We start from the raw sequence: 12741 nt of genomic DNA on the forward strand, positions 1-12741 counted from the left end.
TATATCAAAGTCACTGTGATAAGGCGAGTCGTAGCCCACCGTCTGATTGTCATATGAAAGCTTATTAGGGTACAGAGAAAAAAAAATAGGGACACAGTGAGAAAAAAGCTTGAAATTTCCACTTTAATCATGTAGTTTATTTTGTCATTAAAGTAGAACATCATAAACTTCATCTTTAAATCGTTTAATTTACTAGTTTCTCAAATATCGTAACTAAAGTAGCACGTTAAATGCTTTGTTTTGTATTTGATCTTCTAATGTGCTCTATGCGTGTAAATCACTAAGTGCTTCTTAAATGGGCTTTCACTTCCTCCGACAGGACACAGAATCCATTATATTTGTGATATTAAAGTTCTCTGAATAATTGAAATACTGAGATGTATATTTGATATCATTTTCTATGATGATAGGAGTTAACGCATGTTATTAAACATGGGAACACGGTGGCGCAGTGATAGTGATGAGCTGGCGCCATGTCCAGAGATTGTTCCTGCCTCCCACAAGATGCTTGCTGTGCCGTATATGACCTTCAATGAAATAATTTATTGCAGCAGTGCTGTCTCTTTCAAACGTACTAACCTCCAATTCCTGTCCTTCCTTTTCTTTCTCCAAATACCCAACTGCCACACAATCAGCTCAGTAATAGACGTTAAGCCATCTGTTAGTTTAGAATGCCAATTCTTCAAACCTTTTAAGAACATTGAAATATCTTCGTAGTACATGTTTAATTATTCTATCCATCTATCCTTCCAGTATCGCGCCAGTCCCAGCAAGAATACAGCGCAAGGCAGGAACAATCCGTGAACGGAGCACCAGCTCATCACTACCGCTGCGACACCGTGTCCTCACATGTTTAATTATTAACAATATAAATTATTTAAATGATGTTAACATTTTATCTGTATAATGTAATAAACATATTTTGCTGCATTTCATTTTAAAAATGATATTGTCATCATATGTAAATACACACTTTATAAAGTGGCTCAGGTTGTGCAATATTATAACTGTATCGCAAATTTACAGTGAGGTAATTGTACTTATAAGTACAAACAGTTCTATAAGGAGCACTTGATGGACCGATTGAGTGTGTTTATAGTTGTTGGGATGAAACTGTTTCTGAACCGCGATGTCTATACCGGAAAGGCTCTGAAGCATTTGCCGTATGAGAGCAGTTCAATAGACAGCATGGCTGAGGCAGCGTGTGATAGATGCTGTATACTGATAATTCTCTTTCCGATCAGCTGCTGTAGAGCTGTGATTCCACACTTAGATACAGTGGGATAAATACTCTGAGTGGTGCATTGAGAGGAACAACGCTAAAGCAGCTATGGTATTTGGAATACTTTGGCCATTCTGTGGACCATTATTTTGTTACAGGTTAATTACAATCAGATGCCTTAAACTAATAAACAATATGCGATTAATTTCAGTGTATTTGATAAAGCCGCATCAGGGATGTGGATCTAAAAAAGAAAGGGAAACCACACTTGAACAAAAGCACTGCTTTGACGTTGGGTGTCGCCTGTGGATCTAAAAAAGAAAGGGAAACCACACTTGAACAAAAGCACTGCTTTGACGTTGGGTGCCGCCAGTTTACAAGACTGAACAGAGAACTTGCATACACCAGGTATTTATCTAGCGTGAAAATGTGCGTGGCTTTACGCCAAGTTTAGGTTATATACATCGCGATGTAAGCGTGGAAACGTTTGTATGCAACATTTTTGTGTGTACGCACCGTTTATACATGAGGCCCCAGGACTCTACTGATCTGCCTCTGAAGCAGGCCTCACCAGAGGAAGCCTTGTCCCGAAATCAAAAAGTAGGTTTCAAGGCCTGCACGGGCCCAAAATGGGGCTCACACATTTAATATACTCTAAAACATTCCCATATGCTAATAAAGGCTAAAAGGACAAAGTAGAACAATATTCTTTAAATAAAAATATTAATAAATGAAAAAACACAAAAATGGCAAGACAAGAAAAAATGGGAAAAGGGTTTGCCAAAAAAGACAACACAACAATTTATCTACACTAATAAAAGGCAAAGCCCTCACTGACTGACTGACTCACTCACTCACTCACTTATCACTAATTCTCCAACTTCCCGTGTAGGTAGAAGGCTGAAATTTGGCAGGCTCATTCCTTACAGCTTACTTACAAAAGTTAAGCAGGTTTCATTTCGAAATTCTACACGTAACGGTCATAACGGTCGATAACGGTAGGCAACGTCCACCATGTTGAACTTTCTTAATTATGGCCCCATCTTCAGGAAATTTGGTAGGCGGCTTTCCTGCGCTAAACGAAACTGATATACCTACTTATTTCGATGGTATGACGCCACTGTCGGCCGCCATATTGAACTTTCCAACATCACTAATTCTCCAACTTCCCATGTAGGAAGAAAGCTGAAATTTGGCAGGCTCATTCCTTACAGCTTACTTACAAAAGTTAAGCAGGTTTCATTTCGAAATTCTACGCGTAACGGTCAACAATGTCCGCCATGTTGAACTTTCTTATTTATGGCCCCATCTTCACAAAATTTGGTAGGCGGCATCCCTGCGCTAACCAAAACCAATGTACGTACTTATTTCGGTGGTATGACGCCACTGTCAGCCGCCATATTGAACTTTCCAACGTCACTAATTCTCCAACTTCCCATGTAGGTAGAAGGCTGAAATTTGGCAGGCTCATTCCTTACAGCTTACTTACAAAAGTTAAGCAGGTTTCATTTCAAAATTCTATGCGTAACGGTCATAACGGTTGACAATGTTCGCCATGTTGAACTTTCTTATTTATGGCCCCATCTCTCGAAATTTGGTAGGCTGCTTTCCCTGCGCTAACTGAAACCAATGTACGTACTTATTTCGGTGGTATGATGCCACTGTCGGCCACCATATTGAACTTTTCAACGGTCTTTGTTACTTATGGGCCCATCTTCAAGAAATTTGGTACGCGGGTTCCCAAAGCTAACTGTATCCTACTTACGTACATATATACGTCCATAGCCTGCAGCTCGGAGCCTACACAGGAGCACTATAAGAGTGAAATGCTTAAGCCCTTCACCTATGGATCTGCATGTGAGTTGATGGCTGCCGCTGAATTGTTCGGTTGTCGCTTTCAAGTGTACCGAAATGGCCAAATATTTTACACCTTTCGACAACCGCCAATGCCTCTTAAACATCTTAGATTCACAGGTGACGATTTCAGTAGTGGACACTTTGATGTTTATGAATGTTTAAACTCTTAAAAGCTGGATGTGAAGTTATCAATGAAACCGGTTGTATGCTTACAACACTTGACAGATGCCGAATGTCTCTTCAACACAAGTCCTACAAATACTGTCGTAATTGAAACAAACCATGAAACTCAAACCGATTATGACAGCAGCAATCCAAGCTGTGAGATTTGAGACAAGATTACTGTTCACATGGCCAACTGTAAGTTACATGCTCAAGAGTAAGCTCAGCGCACAGCTTGGTCATATTACAACCGGAGGGCAGAACTCACAATGTGGTATATAAAGAGATCCTTAACAAATAATTATTGGTATATTTTCCCTCAGTTTAAAAAGGTTTAATTTTCTTCTTAATAAAAATTTTAAGGCAGTACTTCGCCGCTGCGAAGCACGGGTATTTTGCTAGTTTCTTATATTGCTCAAACTCATGCAAGGAATGCCTCAGTGAGCTTTAACAGACCATTTTTTGATAGTCCCCTCCATTCTTGACTCCCTAAGAAGACAAGAAAACCCTGCCAAAAAAGAACTTTTAAGAAAAAAAAATGGGAGAAATCTTGGAAAAGGCAACTTAAGAGAGAGACCTCATTCATCATCCAGATAGGTTGGGCATGCAATGGAGTAAATACAACACACAAAACAGAACACAAGTAGTCCTCTTCACAGAGCGAGATGGTTAATCTATTATTGCCACCTCAGAAATATGATCCAATAGCACAAACTACAAAGCAAAATACAAGCATAGGTTATACCACTCACTAAATACAGAACTATCACATATGAGGATACAGATTGTTCAGATACATCAAAAACAAGTAGAAACAAAACAAATAAATCACTTGTATCTGTCCATCAGTTAATTGTAAACCCATGGCCAGATTATAGAAAAGGAGTCAAACAAAGCAGACACAGTCAGAGTCCTGGGGACCTTGGGCAACAAGGATACCAAGAAGAGAAACAGCATAGAGGAGGGTTAGTAACAGTTCAGAAATATTCTAGTTCTTATTTTGAGTAGTAATGACCAGCAACGGAGATGCAGTATACACAGCTAACCAGCAGCTCTAGTCAGGGTATGCTAAATTGAATTAGAGAGTCTTCAGCCAGGACTTAAAAGCTGAGACTGAGGAGGCCCCTCTTACAGTAGCAAGCAGACCATTCCGCTTCAGGGCCCTGTAGCTAAAAGCTCGACCTCCCACTGTTATTTGGTTAATCCTTGGAATCATAAACAGACCAACATTTTGAGATTTTAATGTGCACTCTAATTTGTAAATAATGATAAGCTCAGATAAGTAAGCCACACTTAGGCCATTTAATGCTTTATATTGTTAAAAAGAGTGTTTTGATATCTGCTTTAAACTTTACTGAGAGACTGAGGACTAAAGAACTGGAGTTATGTGTTCGTACTTTCTTGTTCTTATAATAATTCTTGCAGCAGAATTTTGAATAACTGAAAGCTGAATAAAGAATGATTTGAACAGATGATGAACACCACATTGCAGTTGTCAATTCTACTATAAATAAATGCAGAATTATAATACAGAAAATTCACAAAAAACGAGTCCATACAGTACTCACAATAAAAAATTCTTGCATGAAAACACTGTTAATGATGCTCAGATGGAGCTAACTTCTCAGTTAGAATAAAAAGGTGGTCCCTGAGTTGGTGGTCCTTCTCAGGGTTCCACACATAAAACGCAAGGGAAATACAAAACATGTACTGCATACACTATACATGAAAACTGAATAATATTCAATTAATATACACGGCCAGGCAGCCTTTATCGTATTAGGTTGCATTTTGGTAGGTGTTTCATTTCATGCTAGTGCCTAACACTTCTTTTAATGTTGTTTAACCAGCTCAGTCTACCTTGCAGTTTGGTTGACTCCTTGGATTCTCCTTTCTAATCCAGGTAACTGCATAGAAACTTCACATAATTGCACTCGGCTAAAATGCCATCAGAAATGGTCAGAGAATTTAGTTAAATCTAAACTCTAAACTTTATCAAATAGTTTAAGGCCACTGCATATATTGAAAGAATTCAAAGGACTTGAAGCTACCTAAAGCTATATAATAAGTCAGACGTTTTCCTTTTGTTTACTTTCTTTTTTAATTGTTCAGGTATGTATTGGGGAGTGTTGGTGTTTGCCGTACTATAATATTTATTTATTTGTTGAGCTTTTGTGAAAAGGCAAGTGTTCCCTTTAAAACAAATAAAGATCTATCTATCTATCTATCTATCGTGGCACTGCCTCCATGCTGGAAGGACCAGGGTAGGGAGCATATCCAGAGTATTATCACCCCCGGAGCACTCGGAGGCAGCAGTGGCGTAGCATAGTGGGGGCGGCACTTTTAGGGGGCGGCATTACGGTATATTTTAGTCTTTTAAATTGAAATACCTAAATAAGGGGGCGGCGAAATTTTCCTACGCCCCGGGCGGCTGACACTCACGCTACGCCACTGGGTGGCAGCCCCACTGGGTTGTAGTGGTGACTCCCACAGGGCTCCATGGCAGCTGGAGTTTGGTGCAGCCCTGTTGGGTTCTGTTGGCGCTGCCAGAGGTTGCTGCAGCTGAGCCCCTGATTGCAGCTCTTCCGCCATACTCTGAAGTACTGCCAGAAGTGGGTCAAAGAACATATATGGAGCACTTTTGGGTCCCTTATAAAAAGAACCAGCAGCCACTATTCGGAGGGCCAGAGTCGGGTAGGAGAAGATGAAGCTTTTCAGGAGGATTTGAGGTGAAGAAAAAAGAGAAGTGTGCTTTAGTGTTGCTAAAGATGATTTTCGGTGAGTGTTTTTGCAGCACTAGTACTAGTGACTTTCTGCCATATGAAGTTTAGCTTGTAATTTTGTCTACATTTTTTATTTTCTGGTCACTAAAACAAACCATGCCTATCTTTCTATATTAAGCAGAACAGAGTAATGGATGTGATTATGAAAGACAAGCTAAAAGCAGCTGTCTAGTGTGTGTCTGTTAATAGACTCTCAACATGGATTTAGACAGTAGGGTCTGGTTTTATTAATGTTAACAAAGCTGTTAAAAGCAGTTAAATGAATGAACATTACACTTTAAAAATGCATTTTTCTTGCAGAAAGTATATGTGGATTTTTTTTATGCCTAGGAACAATCCTGGCTACACATTTTTATTAAATTTTGTCTTTAGAGATTAGTTTTAATTATTTTGTTATTATTTTCAAGTTACCCTGAGGCCATTTTGTTTTGTTAATGTGTGGCGCCTTGTCGTGAGTCCTGTCATCAAGACACCACTTCTGGCTGCCAGGTTATGTGGTTTAAAACGTCATTGGCAGATCATTTGGCATCTGTGATTAAGAATAAAAAAACTGAAAGAGCTTTGCAGCTTACTCTTCGAATTCTGGAATATGAAATATCTTGCCTTCCTTAGCTAAAAAGGTCCCCAAGAGACTACACTTTTTGAGATGACTGAAGCAAACAAGCCTTTGGTCTCCCATTGTCATCACACTTTACAGAGGCACCATCAAGAGTGTTCTGAGGAGTATGACGGTCTGGTACGGCAGTTACAGCATGTCTGACCACTAGAGATTGCTGAGAATAGTGTGGTCAGTGGAGAAGATTAGCAGAGTGCCTCTCCCTTCTTTGAAAGACGCGTTCACCAAAGGCTGGGTCTGCAAGGCCTGCTGCGTTGTACAGGTCCCATGTCACCCCTCTTATGGTTTCTTCACTCTTTTGCCACCTGGTAAAAAGGCACTCCAGCAGCAGAGTCAGATTTATCAGGTTATGTGACAGCTTTTTTACTCCGGGCTCTTCGGCTCCCCAACACAGTACCGCACCCCCATGATCTTCCATCCTACCTTAACATCCTAGATCACGATTTCTCCCTCGAGTTTATGCACTGGTCAATTTATCAATCATGTCAAGTGACCATTCACCACATTAATCTGTGGACTTTCATTTAATTTGTCTCTTCTGACAGTTAATTGTATGGGCATTTTGTCCTCACTATGTTGCATGGTTCTGTCTGTTTGTGCACATTGTCTTGTCTCTTTGCACTATATGTGCGCTGTGAGCCTTGAGCTTCATCATCTTGTCGCTCTGTATAGTTGTGTATGGCTGAGGGGACAATAAAGTTTACTTTGACTACAATTTTCAATAGTTGGTAATTTCAACTATTGGACATTCAATCGTTTAATCGAGTGGGTGTTAGTGAAAAGGCCTCTTTCCTTCACGGACACCTGAGTGTGCACCCAGAATGCTCGCATGATAGATACATCCTTGACTGGAGCAAATCCACATTTCTTTGTGTACTTCATTTTTTTCACTAGAGATGTTGAATCTGATTAGATTGAAAGTGATAATTATTGATGACTGGTGCATAAATAGCTGGTAACTTACTTGTTACTTGCATCTCATTCTTAATAGACAGCTAGTTAAGAAAAAAGAGGCAATTGAACGCTCTAAATGAAGATGTTTTTAAGATGAAACGACACAATTTAGGGTTATAAATCTTAACAAAGGACAAAACCAAAAACTCATTAGTTTTCTGAGAAACTGGCTGGAATGAAAATGATGGACTTTCCTTTTCAAATGTTTTATGGACTGGAGCCAAGGCCGGATTAAGACCCCCACAGACCACTGGGTGACTTAACTTCTTAACAGACAGTTCGTCATACTTTTAACAATCATGCGGACACCTGGTTGTTTAAAGCAGCACGGCATTTCTCAATCTTGATTTTTGAGAGACTTGATCGCTGCATCGCCCTGGGTTTTCCCCCACACTTGGGCATTTTCCATTTGGAGCAAATCGACATTTCTTTATATTTTGTTTTTTCCGCTAGGGATTTTGAAACTGATTGAAAACTGATTTTGAAACTGATCCGATTGAAAGTGATAATTATTGATGACTGGTGCACAGTTAGATAGATAGATAGATAGATAGATACTTTATTAATCCCAAGGGGAAATTCACATAATCCAGCAGCAGTATACTGATACAAAGAAACAATATTAAATTAAATAGTAATAAAAATGAAAAAATAAAAAAAAATAAAATAAAAAAAGCAGACAATAACTGAGTAATGTTAGCATTTACTCCCCCGGGTGGAATTGAAGAGTCGCATAGTGTAGGGGAGGAACGATCTCCTCAGTCTGCCAGTGGAGCAGGACGGTGACAAAAGTCTGTCACTGAAGCTGCTCCTCTGCCTGGAGATGACACTGTTCAGTGGATGCAGTGGATCCTTCATGATTGACAGGAGTTTGCTTAATCACCTAGTTAGCTGGTGGTCTAATTGTTAAATGCATTTCATTCTTAATTGACAGCTAGCTATGAAAAAAGAAACAACTGAAAGCTCCAAGAGTAGATGTTTTTAACATGAAAAGACCCAAATTTAGGGTTATAAATCTTAACAAAGCACAGAACCAAAATGAAGCAGCACTAATTAGCTTTCTAAGAAATTGGCTGGAATGAAAAGCTGCTGCGACTGCAGCCCTCCATGAGATGAGTCCAACTTCCTGGACTACATTATCTGAAAGGTGACTTCTATTCCTGGAGTGGGACTAACAGACATGGCATTAATGTAAGTGCCAAATGGTTATTGCCCTTAGACTGAGTATTCAGGTGTTTGAATCGATCCTATGGTCTCCTCGTAAGGAAGCAGAGGTAATTGAATAAAGGAAGCTAATTCAGATACTGAAGAAAAACAGGCAGAGATAAACCTTGTACGCGGGCCTAGAGCATGAATGTCTCTTTTTTTTAATGCTTGCTCCACAATGTCACAGAAACCAGCTTTTTGATATTAAAAAAGGTAATGCAGAACTGCACAATCTATGAACATCCCGCAAGGCGGTGAATCACTGAGGCCGTGTGACTGTCACAGATATAGTGTCTGAGTTGACCAATATCAGCTGCTGTCGTCTCTCTCAGAGCTCATCTCTAAATCAGCTTGCCCTGTTATCTGAGCCTCGCACGATGCCAGGAGTCAGCCTGTAATGTAGCTTGAGACGGAATTCAAACAGCCTGTCTGGGTAGGGCTGGCTTTGTGGTCACATATTATTTACTCTGCTCATTTTCTGCTTAAATTCCAATCAGCTGACCACATTTCTTTAGGGCTGCTGTTCAATTAAAAAATTAATTGTGACTAATCGCAGGATTAAAATTTTTAATTGAAATGAACTGAATATTCATCTCAATTTATTGTATTTCCTTCAAGCATATTATTTTTCTAGAAAGTAGAAATAACTCAATTATACATTGGTAAAAAAAAAACAGTTTTAATAATTGCTTGTCTATGTTCTTCTTCTTAGGGGTCGCCACAGCAGATCATCTTCTTCCATATCTTCCTGTCCTCTTCATCTTGTTCTGTTACACTAACCACCTGGATGTCTTTTCTCACCACATCCATAAATCTTCTCTTAGGCCTTCATCTTTTCCCTCTTACCTTGCAAATCCCCCAATATACTCAGCATCTCTCCACTGCACATGTCCAAACCAATGCAATCTCACCTCTCTGACTTTGTCTCCCAACTGTGCAACTTGAGCAACCCTTTAATGTCCTCATTTCTAATCCTGTCCATCCTCATCACACCCAGTGCAAATCTATATATATAAAAGGGCAAAGCAGACTCTTTGTCTTATGACCAGTGCAATCTTCTACACTATGGTCTGCTGGGCTGGTAATATCACTTCCAGAGAGGCCCACCGACTCATCAAGCTATTCAAAAGGCCAAGCTCAGTTACAGGACACACTCTGGACCCCCTGGAGATTATAGTGAAGGAGAGAATTAAAATAAAAGTGATGTGCCGCTATAAACAATGCTGCACATCCTCTCTGTGACACGCTAACACTGAAGACCTTCAACTAATGAATTATTCAGCAAAAGTGTGTCAAGAAATGCGATGGCAGCTCCTTTATAGCAAAATGTCTGCGTAAGTCAGATGTTTCCTTTCTTTTTAATTTTCTTCCTTTACAGTCATTCTGGTGTGTGTGGTCAGACCACAGCGTATATATTCAGTAAATAAACTGCTCAAAAAATTAAAGGAACACTTTGAAACACATCAGATCTCAATGGGAAAAAAAGTTGTGCTGGATATCTATACTGATATGGACTGGGTAATGTGTTAGGAATAAAAGGAAGCCACATCGTTTGATGGAAATGAAAATTATAAAACTACAGAGGAAGTGAAAAAATGATGTGGCAGGCTAGTCCATTTTGCCCAAATTTCATTGCAGCAACTCAAAATTGTATTCCATTAGTTTGTATGGCCCCCACGTGCTTGTATACATGCCTGACAACGTCATGCTCCTGATGAGTCAACAGATGGTGTCCTGGGGGATCTCCTCCCAGATCTGGCCCAGGACATCACTGAGCTCCTGGACAGTCTGAGGTGCAACCTGGCAGCGTCAAAATGATCGAAACATAATGTAGCAGAAGTGTTCTATTGGATTTAGGTCAGGCGAGCATGGGAGCCAGTCAATAGTATCAATTCCTTTACCCTCCAGGAACTTCCTGCATACTATCCCCACATGGGCTTGGCACCAGGAGAAACCAAGGACCCACTACACCAGCATAGGTTCTGACAATGGGTCCAAGGATTTTATCCGGATACCTAATGGCAGTAAAGGTGCCGTTGTCTAGCCTGTAGAAGTGTGTGCGTCCCTCCATGGATATGCCTCCCCAGATCATCACTGACACACCATCAAACCAGTCATGCTAAATGATTTTACAGGCAGCATAACATTCTCCACGGCTTCTCCAGACCCTTTCACGTCTATCACATGTGCACAGGGCACTAGTGGTGGACCTGCTAATTCTGGTATTCTACAGCAAAAGCTAATCAAGCTCCACAGTGCCAGGCAGTGAGCACAGGGCCCACTAGGAGATGTCAGGCCTTCAGGCCACCCTCATGAAGTCTGTTTCTGATTGTATGGTCAGAGACATTCACACCAGTGGCCTGCTGGTAGTCATTTTGTAGGGCTCTGGCAGTGTTCATCCTGTTCCTTCTTTCCCAAAAGAGCCGATACTGGTCCTGCTGATGGGTTAAAGACCTTCTATGGCCTTGTCCAGCTCTCCTAGAATCTCCTGGAATCTCCTCCATGCCCTTGAGACTGTGGCAAAAGACACAGCCAACCGTCTTGCAATGGCACATATTGTTGTACCATCCTGGAGAAGTTGGACTTCCTGTGCAAACTCTGTACGGTCCAGGTATCACCTCATGCTACCATTAGTGACACTGACCATAGCCAAATGCAGAACTAGTGAAAAAAACAGTCAGAAAAGACGAGGAGGGAAAAATGTCAGTGGCCTCCACCTGTTAAACCATTCCAGTTTTCGAGGTCGTCTCATTGTTGCCCTTCTAATGCACCTGTTGTTAATTTCATCCTTTGTTCCTTTGACAGCAAGTACAGTACAATATATAACACTCTACCTTCTTTGTTCTGTTCAGTCTCTCCACCTCCATGTTTCCTTCAGCCCAACTCTGGCTCCCCGAATGAAGGCAGGCAGCTCCTTATATTCAAAATCCCAGAATCCTTATATTCAGAATCCCGGGACTTCTAAATATGTATCTCATAGTGTTATTTATTTAGATATTTTCAATTGCATATTGTCATAAAATTATTATTTATAAATGATAAGTCAAAATGGATGTAAATATTAGCATAATCAATTTGCTCCGATTGTTGCCTATTCTTATTGGTTACAGTATAATAATTGGCTAATGTAGGTTATAATGTGGGCTACAGTAGGTAACATGCAAGTAATTAAAGAATAACAACATAGCTTGTCTGCTTTGGGGGAGGTCTGAGTGAGGTACTGTATAAGCAATCAAGCGAGTCCACTCTGTGCCATCTGCTGTTTTGACAGGTAGCACCTGCACCATTCTTAGGCTTAACACCAGGAACAGAGCAGACCCACCGACATTCTCTCCCCTCTCAAGCCTACTCCTCAACTGCCTCTTACATTTTATGGATGCACTTGCATTTGCAGACATCAGTGCAAGTACCGCATTGTTCTGGATGTTCCACTATACTGCACAATGTGACTACATTTTTTTAACATGCTGTGTGTGAAAGCAGCATAACCTGTTGCAAGGGAAAAACCTTCCTGTACACTCAAATTATACAATGGCATTTGAAGACATAAATGAACCAGTAATAAAAGTTAATGATAGGTTATCGCAGGCACTGTGTGTGTTCTCTGCAATGATAGCATTGGAGTCGATGTAAGTTTGCAAGAATTTACAGCTATGTTTTGTGAAAATATGAATTGCAAAATATATGTGGTTGAGCAAGGTATGACATGAGTCCAAAGAATAAATATTGGGGTGCCAACTCAGTCACCCATTTTAGTAATGGCTTCAAAACAACAGAAGTAGCACTCATTGGCATGGGTTTAAACAAAACAATGCTAAAGCTGCAGTGCCTCTTTTTAGAACAATAACTGCTCATCTGAGCTGTGAGTCTGGGGTAGACCTCTGTCCTACACTGGATCAACATCCAAATGAGACAACCACTTCTAGGATTGCCTCGAATTT

This window comes from Polypterus senegalus, chromosome 11 (assembly GCF_016835505.1).
Source record: "Polypterus senegalus isolate Bchr_013 chromosome 11, ASM1683550v1, whole genome shotgun sequence".
Classification (NCBI taxonomy): Eukaryota; Metazoa; Chordata; class Cladistia; order Polypteriformes; family Polypteridae; genus Polypterus; species Polypterus senegalus.